Source organism: Lagenorhynchus albirostris, chromosome 12, assembly GCF_949774975.1.
Source record: "Lagenorhynchus albirostris chromosome 12, mLagAlb1.1, whole genome shotgun sequence".
NCBI lineage: Eukaryota > Metazoa > Chordata > Mammalia > Artiodactyla > Delphinidae > Lagenorhynchus > Lagenorhynchus albirostris.
Window position 1 is genome coordinate 26,323,744 of NC_083106.1, and position 18,222 is coordinate 26,341,965.

General features: G+C 37.1%; 1 protein-coding gene across 2 annotated transcripts in view; it reads right to left on the reverse strand.

Annotated features, from left to right (window-relative positions):
- Positions 1-18,222, reverse strand: part of PEX7 (peroxisomal biogenesis factor 7) — an 86,421-nt gene that overhangs the window by 54,652 nt on the left and 13,547 nt on the right. The gene's annotated exons all lie outside the window — the stretch shown is intronic.

Consider the following 18,222-nt stretch of genomic DNA (forward strand, 5'->3'; position numbering starts at 1 on the left):
TCAAGAGTTTTAGACCATTTTTTTCTGATTTCTTTGCAAGTTGTTTAAGAAAGATAAGAATGAAATTGCTGGTGGTAATGAAATGTAGGAGTTAAGCATGGGGGCTTTGGAGCTCCAGAGCTTGGTTCTAATCCAGCTCAATCATTTGGTAGCTGTTGACGTTTAGTCAAGTTACTTAACATCCTGGATTCTTACCTTCCTCACCTATGATAAAATATCTGTCTTATACAGACCCACAGACGTGAAGGACAAATTAGTGGTTACCAGTGGGGTGAGAGAAGGGCAGAGGGGCAATATAGGGGTAGGGGATTAAGAGGTACAAGCTATTAGGCATAAAATAAGCTACAAGGATATACTGTACAACACAGGGAATATAGCCAATATTTTATAATAATTATAAATGGTGTATAACCTTTAAAAATCGTGAATCACTATATTGTACACCTGCAACTTATATAACATTGTACCTCAACTATACTTCAAAAAAAAACAACAAAAACAAATCTGCCTTATAAAGTTGAAATGAGATAAAGTTTTAAAAATAAAATAACAAAACATAACCATGATTAGAAGTCATTCCTGTCCCTATTAATAACATGAATAAATAATAACTAATATTTATTGAGTGCTTACTATATGCCAAATGCTGGTCAGCATTTTACGTGTACAGTCAGTCCTCCATATTCGTGGGTTCCAAATCTGTGAATTCAACCAACCATGGGCCAAAACTATTCAGGAAAAAAAAATTCCAGAAAGTTCCAAAAAACAAAACTTGAATTTGCTGTGCTGGCAACTATTTATACAGCATTTACATTGTATTAGATATTTTAAATAATTTGGGGATGATTTAAAGTATACAGGAGGATATGCATAGATTATATGCAAATATGATGACAGTTTATACAAGGGACTTGAGCATCTAGGGATTTTGATATCCTTGGGAGGGTCCTGGAGCCAATCGCCAACAGATACCAAGAGATGAACATACTAACTTTAAAAACATCACAACAAGTGAGGTAAAAATTTTGATAACATAAAAAGTAATTTTTGTAGTAATTTACAAATGAGGAAACTGAAGCACATGGAGCTGAAGTAAGTCAGCAGAGAGGAAACAATGGAATCAGGGCCTAGAATCAGAACCCAGGCTGCCTGGCTTCCTAGCCTGTGTGAACTATAACTACACAACGTTGCCCCCTAATGTTGTCGGAGGAGAAGTGCCACGTGATCAATGTTGGCGAAACCTTGAGCAAATTATTCTTTTAATTTATACGTTAATTATTTTATAAATTGGGGAAAATTTTAATAGACACACACACACACACATAACATTCTGTCATATTTGCCCCACAATTATTTTAGAAGTAAAAGTAACAAAACACAACAGATAGTGTTGAAACCTCTACTGTATTTCCAACCCCATTCCCCATCCTCCTTGCCCAAGCCTACCACAATCCTGAATTCGGTGTGCATCCCTGTAGTTTGTGTTTTGGTAATACTTCTACAACATTTTTATGTATTCATAAATATGTACTATTGTTTGTGTGTGAGATTAAATTTTTTTTATATTTAAAAAGCATCATCCTCCTACTTTACAAAAGGTTGAAAACCACTCTGATAGGAGAGAGTGACTAACGTTTTTGAATCTAGCTAAGGACAGTGGGGATGAGATGGAATGATGAGTTTGAAAGTACCAAACGGAAATGGTTCAGAATTGGTATAGACTAGAGCTCCCAAAATTTCAGGGGTCCTAATTATAATTACTGTCTGTGGTCTAGCCACCAGTCAGTAGAATTTCTTTCAGAAGTCTAAGTAGCTTTGATTAAATGATCTTTCATGACTTTCCCTAACCTTCAGAGTTTACAGCAGGGTGGTGTAGATGTCCAGATTTGGTCTGCCCAGCAACACCCTTCCAGGAACAGCACCCTCTTTTCACCATGTGACTCTAGAAAGACCTATGGCTCAACACAATCGACTGGCCAAGGACAGGTCTAAGCAAGACCGGTCATACTATCTCATTTTCTGCCCCTGCCACAGCTGACAGGTCAAAAGTATCTACTTGGGATTTTTCTGAAGTATAACTGAAAAAATAATGTCAGTCCCTCTCTCACAGTAGAATTTACAGGTTATAAAATTGAGAAGCTGCTGGTGGCCCTGTGTTTCACTGTATGGAGAAAGCTGGCCTGCAGAGTCAAGTCAACAAGCAGAGAAAAGTCCAGGTTAGAGACAGAGAATGTGTCCGGGGGTCATTTAAGCATCCCTTCCCCTTTTGGGGTTGCTTTTCAATAAATTCTACAAAGACCTAAGATTGCTCAAGTTCTATCACCTACAGGCAAGGTGAGTCCTTATCATCATGGAAGCAGTGAATGGAATTCACCTGAAGCTTCAAACTCTATAAAGCCTAGCCCCACAGAAAAAGATTCAATTTGGCACAAGCCTTCCACTAAAACATAGGAAATGCCTAAATGATGTATACTAGCTTTCAAAAATTTATATGTAATATCAGGTCTGAAATCATAAAGTCTGCTATAACCATGACTAAGCTTTGTTTAAAGTTCAATGAGCTTGTGTTTATCCTAATAATTACATTCCTAATAATTACATTTTATGGGTGTATGTGAATGCTTTAAAGTACCAAAATATTACAATAAACGTGGACTAGGAAATTAAGAAACAACTAGTAATTCTAGCAACAATATGGATGAATCTCACAAAACATAATGTTGAGCAAAAGAAACTAGACATGAAAACATAAAAACAGGTAACATTAATCTATGCTATTACAAGGCAGTTCAGTAGTCACCCTCGAGTGGGGGGGGTCGGGTAATGACTGGAAGGATGTGAGGGAGGCCTCTGGGATGCTCTGTTTCTTGATCTGGGTGCTGGTACACAGATGTGTTCATTGTGAAAATTCATCACATGCTTAAGATTATGCACTGTTCTGTATGTGTATTATATAATGTATTGTTATATTATATACATTATATATGTGTATTTCAAATTACTCTGGGACAATATTTTGGTTCTTCACCATCATATTCAAGCAATGCTTTTTAAAAACACCATGGCTTAGGTTGTCCCCTCTTGCCGTTAATTTAAAGGGCACAAAAAAGTGAGAACTGCTCTGAATGAGCTGAGAATTCCACTTCTGCTGCACACATTCGTCACTTCCTCCTCACCACTTTGTTTTCCAGGTAGGAGAGGGACCTTCTGGCCCACTGGTACCAGGACTCATTCAACTCTTTTAGCCACCAGGACATCTATATTTATATATTTTTCAAATTACATTTTCCAGACAACTGGCTTTTCATTGTCAGCCAGATGTGATAGTGCCATAGAACCACCTGAATTACCAGCTTCTCTTATCAGTTGCAGACTTGCCACTGGCAGCAGAACCAGTGAATTTAAGTGCAGAATATAGTATAGGATGTGCTGGCTACTATTATGTCTAATTCAAGTTGCAGCGTTAAGTAACTGGGTAAGGAGAATAAGTGTAAACAGTGAATCTGAAACCGTGAAGTGAAATGAGTAGGAAAAGGATGCATATTGGGCCCAAATAATTTATTTGAAATGCCAGATGCCTATCAGCTGTAATATGACTTTTTTCTTAGAGTAGAATGATTTTTTTTTAACTACTGGACTCCACATATTCAGGCACGGCTATGATTTATGCAATTATATGGAGTCTGTAATAGCAGTAATTTAGTTTTCATTGTTCAAAAGAAAGTTTACTTCATATTAATCCTCTTTATGTAAAGAGCTCAAATATTCTTCCCTTTCATCTAATTTAGAAATACGAATTCTGTACTAATACAACTTTCATGAACTAAACAAAACCAATGTCCTTAGAGAACTCTGCTAAGGAAGATCTAAATCTCTATATACTCCTCCCTTTTGGTCTGTCTTAACTTAGCTAATGATATATTTAGGTCTAGATTTGCAAATACCATACAACTTTGAAGGTGACCAGATTCTTGGAAAAACTCAAATGCTATATTCGCATATACTATCTTAAACTATAAACTGTTATAAGCAGTTGAAAGACATAATTAGCTATACGTGCGCCACAGGATTCAACATAAAACTATGTTTTGACTGCCTATCATATAAGCTTCTACCATTTGTAATATTTGTGAAGACAAATATTTTACAATACTGGGTTTCTCAACCATGAATTCTGCAGTTGAAACTATTTTTATGCAAAGATTATACTATGTTTTATAGCAAGCTCTTGTCTGTAAGCAAGAAGACAAAGTAAGAGAATTAACTGATAAAGACCATAATATAACTCAAACTATAACTGACAAAACTGAGGAAAAAAACTAAAGAGTTCTCAATCTAAGGAAACCACTTCCTCTCTGAATTCAGCACTGAAACCATTCTGTCAGGTTTTTTTTTAAAGAGATGAGCATATTTCTATTAAAACAAACATGCAATTCCCATTACATCAACAGAAATAAGCTATTTATTTAGGCATCTTAAACAGAGTGACATCACAGACTAGTACAGTGCTTTCCAAATTAGGCTGATCACTAGACTCAGCTGGGGTGATTAAAAAATATACTTCTGGGGCTTCCCTGGTGGTGCAGTGGTTAAGAATCCACCTGCCAATGCAGGGGACACGGGTTCGAGTCCTGGTCCGGGAAGATCCCACATGCTGTGGAACAACTAAGCCCGTGTGCCACGACTACTGAGTCTGCGAGCCACAACTACTGAAGCCCACACACCTAGAGCCCGTGCTCTGCAACAAGAGAAGCCACCGCAATGAGAAGCCTGTGCACCACAATGAAGAGCAGCCCCTGCTCGCTGCAACTAGAGAAAGCCCGCGCACAGCGAGGAAGACCCAACGCAGCCAAAAATAAATACATACATACATACATACACTTCTCAGAGGTATCTGATTCAGTAGGACTAAGATGAAGGCTAGAATTCTGTTGTTTTTTCAAGCTTCCCAATGACTCTGTTGGTGGGCCAGGTTTCAGGATCACTGGACTAGTATGTTATTACACAAGCATGCATTCCAGATTCTACCTGGAGCAAGTTACTCTAAAAACTCCGTTCTCAGAGTTTTAGTTTCTAGATAAGCAGACTCTTAATCCTTACAGCACATACGTATGCAAAGGCCATTCAGATCTTCTTCAAATATGCCCTGCTCTCTCCACATCCCCTCCCTCTGCTTCCCGCTTCTCATCTCCTAACTCTTACTTGTTCATAAGGTAGCAGTTTAAACACTATTTCCTCAGAGAAGTTTCTCTGACCAGCCAACTTTGACAAGCTCAAGAATCCTTTGTTACGTTTCCACAGAATTCTGAGCACACAGGTTAATCATAGGAGTCACCACTCAGAGAGCCCTTACTCTGTGCCAGGCACTGTCCTAAGCCTTTTGCTCATACTAATTCACTTAATCCTCATCAAAACTCCATGACATGGGTATTATTATCACCCTTATTTTTTAAATGAGGACTGAAGAGACAGAAGTTAAGTAGCATGACCAAAGTCACGTAACAGTGGTGAAAGCAGCCAGGGAGGCTGGCTGCAGAGTCCATGTCCCTAACCACTGTGCTGTGCCCTCGTCCTCAAAGAGCTTCATGCTCCTTACCGTTATGGTTGCTAGGCTTTTTCTTAGCATCTCTCTTTCCCACTGGACTATACACTCACTGTATCTTCAGTGCCCAGACACAGGTGGACATTCACTAAATATCTGACTGACTCACTGACAATGTCCCTGTCAATAATCAAATTTAACCTTAAGTATGTTTTAAAAATTCTGGTAAGATGGTTATTCCCATATATTATATAATAATAATCAAAAAACTTTGGTGTTTGCTTGTGTAAGGTGCTCAGCTATGTCAAAGAATATACATGCCCTATAGGAAATATACAAACACAAGTCAAGCAAAGAAAACATGCAAAGAAGTGCACTGCACACAGCCTGGTAAGCAAATTTTCTTCTCTCTCTTGAAATGGCAAAGGCACAATGAGAGCTTTAGCGCTTACCCCAACGTTTACTATGCCACAAACCCTCCTTTTGTAGAGTGGAAGAAAAACTTTAAGTCTTTTCAACTTTATTGAGTAGGCAAATATTGGAAAAATCATCATGAAGAAATATTTCAGGGAAATGTCAAATGGTTGATAAATAAACCTTCCAATGAGTTTCCAAAATCATAAAATCTGGCAGAAAAATGGCTTTACTATATTCAGTTTTTTTTAAGGAACATAGGTTACAGCTCACAGGTCCAGTATTAGGTTTTTGTCAAATCCCTTCTGATTTATTCCAAGCCTTGGATGTGCAGACAATTTAGTTTATATTGACCCCCTATCCATCTTCTTCACCTAACCAGGATTCACTCTTGCCATTCTCAGTATATGTAGCTGGGTACCACCTCTCTCCCATTTCCCATTCTCAACTGCAGGAGCTGAGCCAGGCCCAAGCCAATCAACACATTACAGCCTCCTCTCCCAGGCACAGTGATTAGTTTAGGAATATCCACACAGGCCATCAGAGCCTGTGAGAGAAAATGAAACATTTTTAGATATCTGAAAAGGAATCTCCCACTTTCTCCTACTGCACAGAAACAAGAAAGGATGCAGGGGCTAGAGCTACTGCCATCTTGCTATCATGTGGTACCAGATACTGAAACCAACTTAACAGAACACAGAACAAAAGAGATAGCAAGAACAGTCTTTGAGCCCTACATCCAGCTGTGTGTACATAGCCAGGTGTAATTCTGGACATTTCAACTATGTGAGCAAACAAATTACCTTCTACCTTAAGGCAGTTTGGGTCAGAATTTCTTTCACTTTCAACCAAAGACGTGCTGGCTGGTATGACCACAATTTACATTCATTTCTAATATAACACATGAAGGTAATGTCATTAAACTGTCTCTTTTTTCTGTTAAAGCAAATGGACATTCTGTTGATAAAAGACTCTTTTTATATACTATCTATTTACAAAGTAGAGATACTTAAGTTTTATAATTATACTGCTAACACTCTACACACAGTCTTTTTCTGCTACTCACTCTCACACACTGAATACTCTATATATAACATCCAGAGTCAATATTATGTATAATATGCTACACAAAAGGCCAATGTAATACAAAGAAGTGTGTGTGACTCAGCCTGAATAAAGGGCTAATATATACAATTCTGCCCGACTTATTTATTTTTAACGTCTTTATTGGAGTATAATTGCTTTACAATGTTGTGTTAGTTTCTGCTGTGTAACAAAGTGAATCAGCTACATGTATATATATATCGCCATATCCTCTCCCTCTTGTGTCTCCCTCCCACTCTACCTATCCCACCCCTCTAGCTAGTAACACAGCACCGAGCTGAGCTCCCTGTGCGATGCAGCTGCTTCCCATTAGCTATTTTACATTTGGTAGTGTATATATGTCCATGCCACTCTCTCACTTCGTCCCAGCTTACCCATCCCCCTCCCCATGTCCATAAGTCCATTCTCTATGTCTGTGTCTTTACTCCTGTCCTGCCCCTAGGTTCATCAGAACCCTTTTTTTTTTTTTAGGTTCCATATATATGTGTTAGCATACAGTATTTTTCTTTCTGACTTACTTCACTCTGTATGACAGACTCTAGGTCCATCCACCTCACTACAAATAACTCAATTTCGTTTCTTTTTATGGCTGAGCAATATTCCATTGTATATATGTGCCACATCTTCTTTATCCATTCATCTGTCGATGGACACTTTGGTTGCTTCCATGTCCTGGCTATTGTAAACAGTGCGGCAATGAACATTGTGGTACATGACTCTTTTTGAATTATGGTTTTCTCAGGGTATATGCCCAGTAGTGGGACTGCTGGGTCATATGGTAGTTCTGTTTTCAATTTTTTAAGGAACCTCCATACTGTTCTAAATAGTGGCTGTATCACTTTACATTCCCACCAACAGTACAAGAGGGTTCCCTTTTCTCCACACCCTCTCCAGCATTTATTGCTTGTAGATTTTTTGATGATGGCCATTCTGCCTGGTGTGAGGTGATACCTCATTGTAGTTTTGAGTTGCATTTCTCTAATGATTAGTGATGCTGTGCATCCTTTCATGTGTTTGCTGGCAATCTGTATATCTCCTTTGGAGAAATGTCTATTTAGGTATTCTGCCCATTTTTGGATTGGGTTGTTTGTTTTTGTGATATTGAGCTGCATGAGCTGCTTGTATGTTTTGCAGATTAATCCTTTGTCAGTTGCTTCATTTGCAAATATTTTCTCCCATTCTGAGGGCTGTCTTTTTGCCTTATTTATGGTTTCCTTTGCTGTGCAAAAGCTTTTAAGTTTCATTAAGTCCCATTTTTTTACTTTTGTTTTTATTTCCATTTCTCTAGGAGGTGGGTCAAAAAGGACCTTGCTGTGATTTACGTCATAGAGTGTTCTGCCTATGTTTTCCTCTAAGTTTTATAGTGTCTGGCCTTACATTTAGGTCTTTAATCCATTTTGAGTTTATTTTTGTATATGGTATTAGGGAGTGTACTAATTTCATTCTTTGACATGTGGCTGTTCAGTTTTCCCAGCACCTCTTATTGAAGAGGCTGTCTTTTCTCTATTGTATATTTGTGCCTCCTTTATCAAAGATACGGTGACCATATGTGTGTGGGTTTATCTCTGGTATTTCTATCCTGTTCCATTGATCTATATTTCTGTTTTTGTGCCAGTACCATACTGTCTTGATTACTGTAGCTTTGTAGTATAGTCTGAAGTCAGGGAGCCTGATTCCTCTAGCTCTGCTTTTCTTTCTCAAGACGACTTTGGCTGTTCGGGGTCTTTTGTGTTTCCATACAAACTGTGAAATTTTTTGTTCTAGTTCTGTGAAAAATGCCATTAGTAGTTTGATAGGGATTGCACTGAAACTGTAGATTGCTTTGGGTAGTATAGTCATTTTCACGATGTTGATTCTTCCAATCCAAGAACATGGTATATCTCTCCATCCATTTGTATCACCTTTAGTTTCTTTCATCAGTGTCTTATAGTTTTCTGCATACAGATCTTTTGTCTCCTTAGGAAGGTTTATTCCTAGGTGTTTTATTCTTTTTGTTGCAATGGTAAATGGGAGTGTTTCCTTAATTTCTCTTTCAGATTTTGCATCATCAGTGTATAGGAATGCAAGAGATTTCTGTGCATTAATTTTGTATCCTGCTACTTTACCAAATTCATTGATTAGCTCTAGTAGTTTTCTGGTAGCATCTTCAGGATTCTCTATGTATAGTATCATGTCATCTGCAAACAGTGACAGTTTTACTTCTTTTCCAATTCAGTTCTTTTTACTTCTATTTCTTCTCTGATTGCTGTGGCTAAAACTTCCAAAACTGTGTTGAATAATAGCAGTGACAGTGGGCAACTTTGTCTTGTTCCTGATCTTAGAGGAAATGGTTTCAGTTTTTCACCATTGACAATGATTTTGGCTGTGGGTCTGTCACATATGGGCTCTATTATGTTGAGGTAGGTTCCCTCTATGCCTACTTTCTGGAGAGTTTTTACCATAAATTGGTGTTGAATTTTGTCAAAAGTTTCTTCTGCATCTATTGAGATGATTACATGGTTTTTATCCTTCAATTTGTTAATATGGTGTATCAAATTGATTGATTTGCGTATATTGAAGAATCCTTGCATTCCTGGGATAAACCCCACTTGATCGTGGTGTATGATCCTTTTAATGTGCTGTTGGATTCTGTTTGCTAGTATTTTGTTGAGGATTTTTGCATCTATGTTCATCAGTGATACTGGCCTGTGGTTTTCTTTTTTTGTGACATCTTTGTCTGGATTTGGCATCAGCGTGATGGTGGCCTCGTAGAATGAGTTTGGGAGTGTTCCTCCCTCTGCTATATTTTGGAAGAGTTTGAGAAGGATAGGTGTCAGCGCTTCTCTAAATGTTTGATAGAATTCGCCTCTGAAGCCATCTGTTCCTGGGCTTTTGTTTGTTGGAAGATTTTTAATCACAGTTTCAATTTCAGTGTTTGTGATTGGTCTGTTTATATTTTCTAGTTCTTCCTGATTCAGCCTCGGAAGGTTGTGCTTTTCTAAGAATTTGTCCATTTCTTCCAGGTTGCCCACTTTATTAGCATATAGTTGCTTGTAGTAATCTCTCAAGACCCTTTGTATTTCGGCAGTGTCAGTTGTTACTTCTCCTTTTACATTTCTAATTCTGTTGATCTGAGTCTTCTCCCTTTTCTTCTTGATGAGTCTGGCTAATGGTTTATCAATTTTGTTTATCTTCTCAAAGAATCAGCTTTTAGTTTTATTGATCTTTGAAACTGTTCCCTTCATTCCTTTTTCATTTATTTCTACTCTGATCTTTATGATTTCTTTCGTTCTGCTAACTTTGGGGTTTTTTCATTTTCCTTTCTCTAATTGCTTTTGGTGTAACGTTAGGTTGTTTATTTGAGATTTTTCTTGTTTCTTGAGGTAGGATTGCATGGCTATAAACTTCCCTCTTAGAACAGCTTTTGATGCATCCCATAGGTTTGGGTCATTGTGTTTTCACTGTCATTTGTTTCTAGGTATTTTTTGATTTCCTGTGATTTCTTCAGTGATCTCTTGGTTATTTAGTAGCATATTGTTTCGCCTCCATGTGTTTGTATTTTTTACAGTTTCTTTCTGTAATTGGTATCTAGTCTTATAGTGTTGTGGTTGGAAAATATACTTGATACGATTTCAATTTTCTTAAATTTTCCAAGGCTTGATTTGTAACCCAAGATATGATCTATCCTGGAGAATGTTCCATGAGCACTTGAGAAAAATGTGTATTCTGCTGTTTTCTGATAAATAAATATCAATTAAGTCCATCTTGTTTAATGTGTCATTTAATGTTTGTGTTTCCTTATTTATTTTCATTTTGGATGATCTGTCCATTGGTGAAAGTGGGGTGTTAAACTCCCCTACTTTTATTGTGTTACTGTCAGTTTCCCCTTTTATGGATGTTAGTATTTGCCTTATGTGTTGAGGTGCTCCTATGCTGGGTGCATAAATATTTACAATTGTTATCTCTTCTTCTTGGATTGATCCCTTGATCATTATGTAGTGTCCTTCTTTGTCTCTTGTAACAGTCTTTATTTTAAAGTCTATTTTGTCTGATATGAGAATTGCTATGCCAGCTTTCTTTTGATTTCCATTTGCATGGAATATCTTTTTCCATCCCCTCACTTTCAGTCTGTCTATGTCCCTAGGTCTGAAGTGGATCTCTTGTAGACAGCATATATATGGATCTTGTTTGTGTATCCATTCAGCCAGCCTATGTCTTTTAGTTGGAGCATTTAATCCATTTACATTTAAGGTAATTATCAATATATATGTCCCTATGACCATTTTCTAAATTGTTTTGGGTTTGTTTTTGTAGATCTTTCCTTCTCATGTGTTTCCTGCCTAGAGAAGTTCCTTTAGCATTTGTTGTAAAGCTTGTTTGGTGGTGCTGAAGTCTCTTAGCTTTTGCTTGTCTGTAAAGGTTTTAATTTCTCCGTTGAATCTGAATGAGATCCTTGCTGGGTAGAGTAACCTTGATTGTAGGTTTTTCCCTTTCACCACTTTAAATATGTCCTGCCACTCCCTTCTGGCTTGCAGAGTTTCCGCTGAAAGATCAGCTGTTAAGCTTATGGGGATTCCCTTGTATGTTATTTGTTGCTTTTCCTTTGCTGCTTTTAATATTTTTTCTTTGTATTTATTTTTTGATACTTTGGTTAATATGTGCCATGGCATGTTTCTCCTTGGATTTATCCTGTATGGGACTCTCTGTGCTTGCTGGACTTGACTGAATATTTCCTTTCTCATATTAGGGAAGTTTTCAACTATAATCTCTTCAAATATTTTCTCAGTTCCTTTCTTTTTCTCTTATTCTTCTGGGACCCCTATAATTCAAATGTTGATGCACTTCTGTTGTCCCAGAAGTCTCTGAGACTGTCGTCAATTCTTTTCATTCCTTTTTCTTTATTCTGCTCTACAGTAGTTATTTCCACTATTTTACCTTCCAGGTCACTTATCCGTTCTTCTGCCTCAGTTATTCTGCTATTGATTCCTTCTAGAGAATATTTAATTTTGTTTTCTGTGTTGTTCCTCATTGTTTGTTTGCTCTTTTGTTCTTCTAGGTCCTTGTTAAAAGTTTCCTGTATTTTCTCCATTCTATTTCCAAGATTTTGGATCATCTTTACTCTCATTACTCTGAATTCTTTTTCAGGTAGACTGCCTATTTCCTCTTCATTTGTTTGGTCTGGTGGGTTTTTACCTTGCTCCTTCATCTGCTGCATATTTCTCTGTCTTCTCATTTTGTTTAACTTACTGTGTCTGTGGTCTCCTTTTCGCAGGTTGCAGGTTCACACAATGAGAAGTTCATGCACTGCAATGAACAGCAGCCCCTGCTCACCTCAACTAGAGAAGGCCTGTGTGCAGCAACGAAGACTCAATAATGAAGACCCAATGCAGCCAAAAACAAATAAATATTTTTTAAAAAGAAGAAAAGGGAGAAAAAAGAAAGAAAGAAATTAAAAAATAATAAATTAAAAAATAATTATTAAAATAAAAATAATGAAAAAAAGAGAGCAACCAAACCAATAAACAAATCCACCAATGATAACAAGTGCTAAAAACTATACTAAGATAAACATAAAAATCAAAAACAAATCAGTCACAGACAGCAAACCCCAAGTCTACAGTTGCTCCCAAAATCCACTGCCTCAATTTTGGGATGATTTGTTGTCTATTCAGGCATTCCACAGATGCTGGGTACATCAAGTTGATTGTGGGGATTTAACTCGCTGCTCCTGTGGTGGCCCGGAGAAATTTCCCTTTCTCTTCTTTGTTCGCACAGCTCCTGGGGTTCAACTTTGGTTTTGGCCCCACCTCTGCATGTAGGTTGCCCTCAGGCATCTTTTGGGGAGTCTGAGGTCTTCTGCCAGCATTCAGTAGGTATTCTGTAGGAGCTGTTCCACATGTAGATGTATTTTTGATGTATTTGTGGGGAGGAAGGTGATCTCCACGTCTTACTCCTCCGCCATCTTGTAGGTTCCCCCTGCCTGACTTTGTCGCTATCAGATTTTACCTTTGGTCATGGTCAGTAAAAGAACAATTAAAAACAAAGAAAGATAATTTGGGGGCCTTAAATAATAATACAAATTAATAAAATTACATGCAATAGTAAGGTAAAGGAATTTTTTAAATGTATCAGTAATTTACGGTTTTATTTATTAATACTTTTCTAAATTATACTCATTATTAATTCTAGTTTATTACAAATGCTACCAATTAGAGCTCCTAGCAGACATGCCTTCTCTGCTTCACTAGAAGAGAAGTATGTTTCAGTTCATTCTGAAGATGGATCTATTCTACACCACTAATTCCTTCCAGAGTTTGAGGCGAATACTTTGAAACTGTAGAATATAAGACCAAAGGGCATCCCTACACTAAGAAAATGATGTTAATGTCAAACTAATTCACATCCTTACAAGAATTTTAATTGAACTTGTACTAACAGTCTCTGTATTAGGGCTTTTCACCAATAGTAAAATTATAAAATGGTCAAATTATAACCATTATGCTTAACTGCAGTCATCTTGCAGATCTGATTCACTATCAACATGAAACTCATTAGCATTTCCATTAAAAGCATAAAAATGACTAACTCAAGTTATATATGCAAGCTAAAGGGTTAGTTAATTCAAACAAGTATGTTAATATTGCTATCATTTACTTAATACACACCCAGCCTTATGGCTAGTTGTGCCACAGAAAGACTGAAAAAAATCAAAGAAGAAATTTAGGCTTGGGAAAGGAAATGTGACAAGGAAAAATATATTACTGGTCTCATCCCCAAAGACTTGATATTTCAGAAAAGATTTGGTTCAAATTATGGACTGAGAAACTACAACTTAGAAATTTTAAAAATAGTAGGAATAATTTTATCAGTGTACCTTTCTTCATTCTAGAAAATACTATTAATTTTAATCAGCAAACAAAACATTTTCTGAGTTAACTGAACCTCTACACACAGAAGTTATTATAATTCACTATTATCTTAGGATCTAAAAAAATTGCTTAATCTAAATGGGACGTATTTGTCTGTTCACAATTTACCTGGAGGTTTCCACTTCTGAGGTTCTCCAACCTAGTCATACTTCAGAATTCAGGGACATTTGGTCATTTTTAAGTTTTAGAATTAAAAAACATAACAAATAGAAAGGATTTCTGTGATATTATATTTCCTGTGGAACCCACTCAACATGATTCAACATCTCAGGGCATTGATTTAGCTTATTAGCAAGAAAGGAGCAATTATCCTACCAATTGCCTATCTTCAGATGCTAGATAATGAAACGAGGAGACAATACAGGAAGCACTCTTCCCCTCCCCTGCTACTGTGCCTTCTCTCCTCCCCTAAATAACCACACTGTGCAAAAGACCTTCCATCCCTTTATCTCCCCTCAAATGAGACTTATACCTGGGGTCAGCAAACATTTTCTGTAACGAGCCCAACTGTAAGTATTTTTGGCTTTGAGGGTCATTCAGTCTCTGTCATAACTACTCAACTCTGCCACTATAGCATGAAAACAGACATAGACAGACAATATATAAATGAATGGGCATGACTGTGTTCCAATAAAACTTTATTTACCTAAACTGTCAGTGGGTCATTTGATTTGAGGGCAATAGTTTGCCAACTTGTGCTCTATTCTAAGCTTTCTTCTATTTAGTCTTTCCTGGGTGCTCTGATGTACTGCAATGGCTTTAGATCCCATTTATGAGCCAACGACACAATTTTTATTCATAAGGCCTGATTTCTCAGCTCCAAACTCCACCTGCTATTGACAACCCCACATGTGTATCCCACAGGCTCAATGTGCTCTAAAACTAACTCAAGATCTTCGTTTGCAAATGTATTTCTTATCTCAGTTATGACATTACCATCCATGAATTTGTCCTTGCCAAGAATCTAGGACTTATGCTTTATTCATCCCTCTCCCACCTCTTCCACATCTTATAAAATCATCTCGAAATACCACTCAAATCAGCCTACTTTATTCCATCCCTTCTGCCACTATCCTTATCCATGCCTTCATCTCTCTCTTAATTGTTTCTCTGCAACCACTCTGGCTCACCTCCAAACTATTCTCTACACAACAGCCAAAATGGGTTTTTAAAAATGCAAGCCTAATCATATCACTCCCAGGCTTAAACCTCTTCAATGTCTTCCCACTGTCCATAGGATAAAATCCAGAGTCTTGAATCCAGCCCACAAGGCATGATCTGGGCCCCTGCCTGTGATCCTGACCTCATTTTTACTACCCTTTTCCTCTTAGGCAACAGTCCCTCTGGCCCTCTTTCAGTTTCTCAAACACATCAAGTTCTTAATTTTGAATATACTACTCTGCTTGGAATGTTCTCTCTTGCTATGCCATCTAAGGCCTCCCACTTTTCACTGAGCCAACTCCTTATTTATCCTAAATGAAAGTCAGAAACCTATCAAGCAAAAAATTGATAGTTTTGACTACCAAAAAGTTTCAATGCTTATACAGTAAAAATTAAAATATAATAAATAGGTTAAAGGACAGAAAAAAATTGGGAAAATATTTGTAACAGACGTAAGATACAGAGAACTAATTCCTAAATATAAAAAGAGCTCAGGGCTTCCCTGGTGGTGCAGTTGTTGAGAGTCCGTCTGCCGATGCAGGGGAGCCATGGGTTCGTGCCCCAGTCCAGGAAGATCCCACATGCCGCGGAGCGGCTGGGCCCATGAGCCACGGTTGCTGAGCCTGCGCGTCCGGAGCCTCTGCTCCGCAACGGGAGAGGCCACAACAGTGAGGGGCCCGCGTATCGCAAAAAAAAAAAAAAGAGCTCATACATCAATACAGAAAAACAACAACAAACAGCTCTCAGTAGCAAAACAGGCCAAAGACATGAACAGGTGACTCACAAAAGAACAACTACTGCAGCCAGTTGACATACTGCATGTGTTCACTAGTCCTAGTAATCAAATACACAAATCAAAACAACAATTAGTTGTAATTTTTCATTCATGGTATTGGCAAACCTCTAACAGATGGAGGAGACACATCCATTCACCATTTCAAGGTCCAAACCTTAAAATAACTGTTGCCTTGACACTATCAGCATTCTCATTATCAGAATAAACTGACATCATCTAGACCGGGAAAGTTGTTATTGTTTTGTCTAATCTATAAGGTGTTGCTGCCCTGAAATAAACACATTGGAAAATAACAAGTGTCATATAGATTATATTTATGCATACATTTTCCCAAATGGTCTAATTGAATCATTCCTTACATTGGAATACCCTGAGCAGATACCAGTTTCTCCTTCCCAGTATGTGTCTTCTGAGGCAGATGAAAGTGACTCAAAAAGGCAGCCTTAGAAAAGAAACTCTGCCCTTGCTTACGCCAATTAAATTGCTCACCTTTGTTTTATTTCTACGCTTTTTACAGCTTTAATGGCACTCAATACATTATACAAATTATCTAAAAGAAAAGTGAAGCAATGTATTTTAAGGTATCAGAGCTTTTAGGAAGGAAATAGTATCAGAAATCTTTCTTTAGACAAATGTTTATTGGTGGTATATCAAATAAAAGAAACCTGTTGTACCTCTTTTTCTACTTTAGATTTGTTTTAATTTTATAAACTTAAATATATAATATAAATGCATATGTATAATTCATAATATATAATTGGGAGATGTTCTCTTCCATCAAGTGTATTTAAACCTATAGTCTAAGAACTCTTTCTGAATGGTGGTATGATTCACTCAATTCAGCTGTAATACTGGACTACAGCTACTAAGAAATCTCCACAATCAAAAATTGTCTTATAATAACAATGTTTTCAGTGGGGAAAATGAATTTGGGACAGGAGATTTTCTGACTCAAAATTGCAAAATTATTTTCCTGTACAATTTCAACAACAACAAAAGTTTTATACCTATAAGCGTGTAAAACCTAACATCACTAAGCAAATTCAGCCTTTAAAGATATCTGACTTTTTCCTGAAGAATATTCCCCATTAATATTTTTAATTTTTTGAACATATATTCTGGAATGAGCATAAGAATTTTTATGGAGGAATACAAGCAAATGTTAACAGTAGTTCTATAGGAGGAGGGGAATGAGCACTTACTTTTACTTGGCATGTTTCTGTTTTGTCTGAATTTCTTTACTACGTATATGCTCAAACAGGAATTATCGAGATACCATTTCTGTTTTCTCTTCATAAATTTATTTTTTGAAAGTTATAAAAGAAGCAAGAAATAAAGAGCTGATATTATCTTGTCAATCACCACAAATATTTATGATTAATTAACACATTCTTATAACTGTTACTCAACCTTTGTTCTGATAAAGCAACCAAAAATAAAGCCATCTAAGCAAAGCAGCTCAGTAGCTAATAAAAGGAGCTAGACTGGTTCCCAACTTTGAAAGATTTATAACTGGTTATGATCTGCCTAAGACAGACCATTAATCATTAATTAATCATTAATTAACCATACTTATTCATTAATAGTTGTGCTTATAAAATTCACAGTATGAAAAGTCATACTGTGGCAGATACTACAATATCACTGAGAATTAATATTCCATATCCTTAACCACATGAATATAACCTCTAAATGCCTTCCAACATACTGTTTCCCCACTGGGAATGATTCTACCTTCTAACCATGGGAAGAAGGGAGTGTTATTCTTGTTATCTCAGCTTCTACTCCCCATCACCTTATGGAAGGACCCTTCCACTGAACTTGCTCATGTAAAGTCAGGACAACAGAAGGGTGACAGGATAGACTGGCAGAAAGAAAAGGTAAGAGGAGGAAAGTACAAGAGCTGTGACGGCAGGGTTACAGGGTGTGAGAAGAAGGTCAATGGCCAGGGGAGACCCACTCCAGAGCAGCCAGCGGCGAGTGAAGATGAGGACAGCTATTTAAATGACCATTTGGCAGGTGGACCAAGCTGTTTTAAATGGCACTGCAGAGAAACTGTGCAATGTTTCTCTTCAAATTATATATAAAGTAGATTGTTCAGGTTATACATGATTTAGGAATCGGCCAACAAACCAAATTTGTAAATCCTTATGCAAACAGTACAAAGTGTAATTTTAAATTTCTGTAAAATGACTTTTCTCTACAAAAAACATAGAGACATATAAATGTAAGTATCCGCTTTATCTTAGAATTGCTGACATGAATCAAAAGTAAACAGTTAGGAAAAAAGATCATAC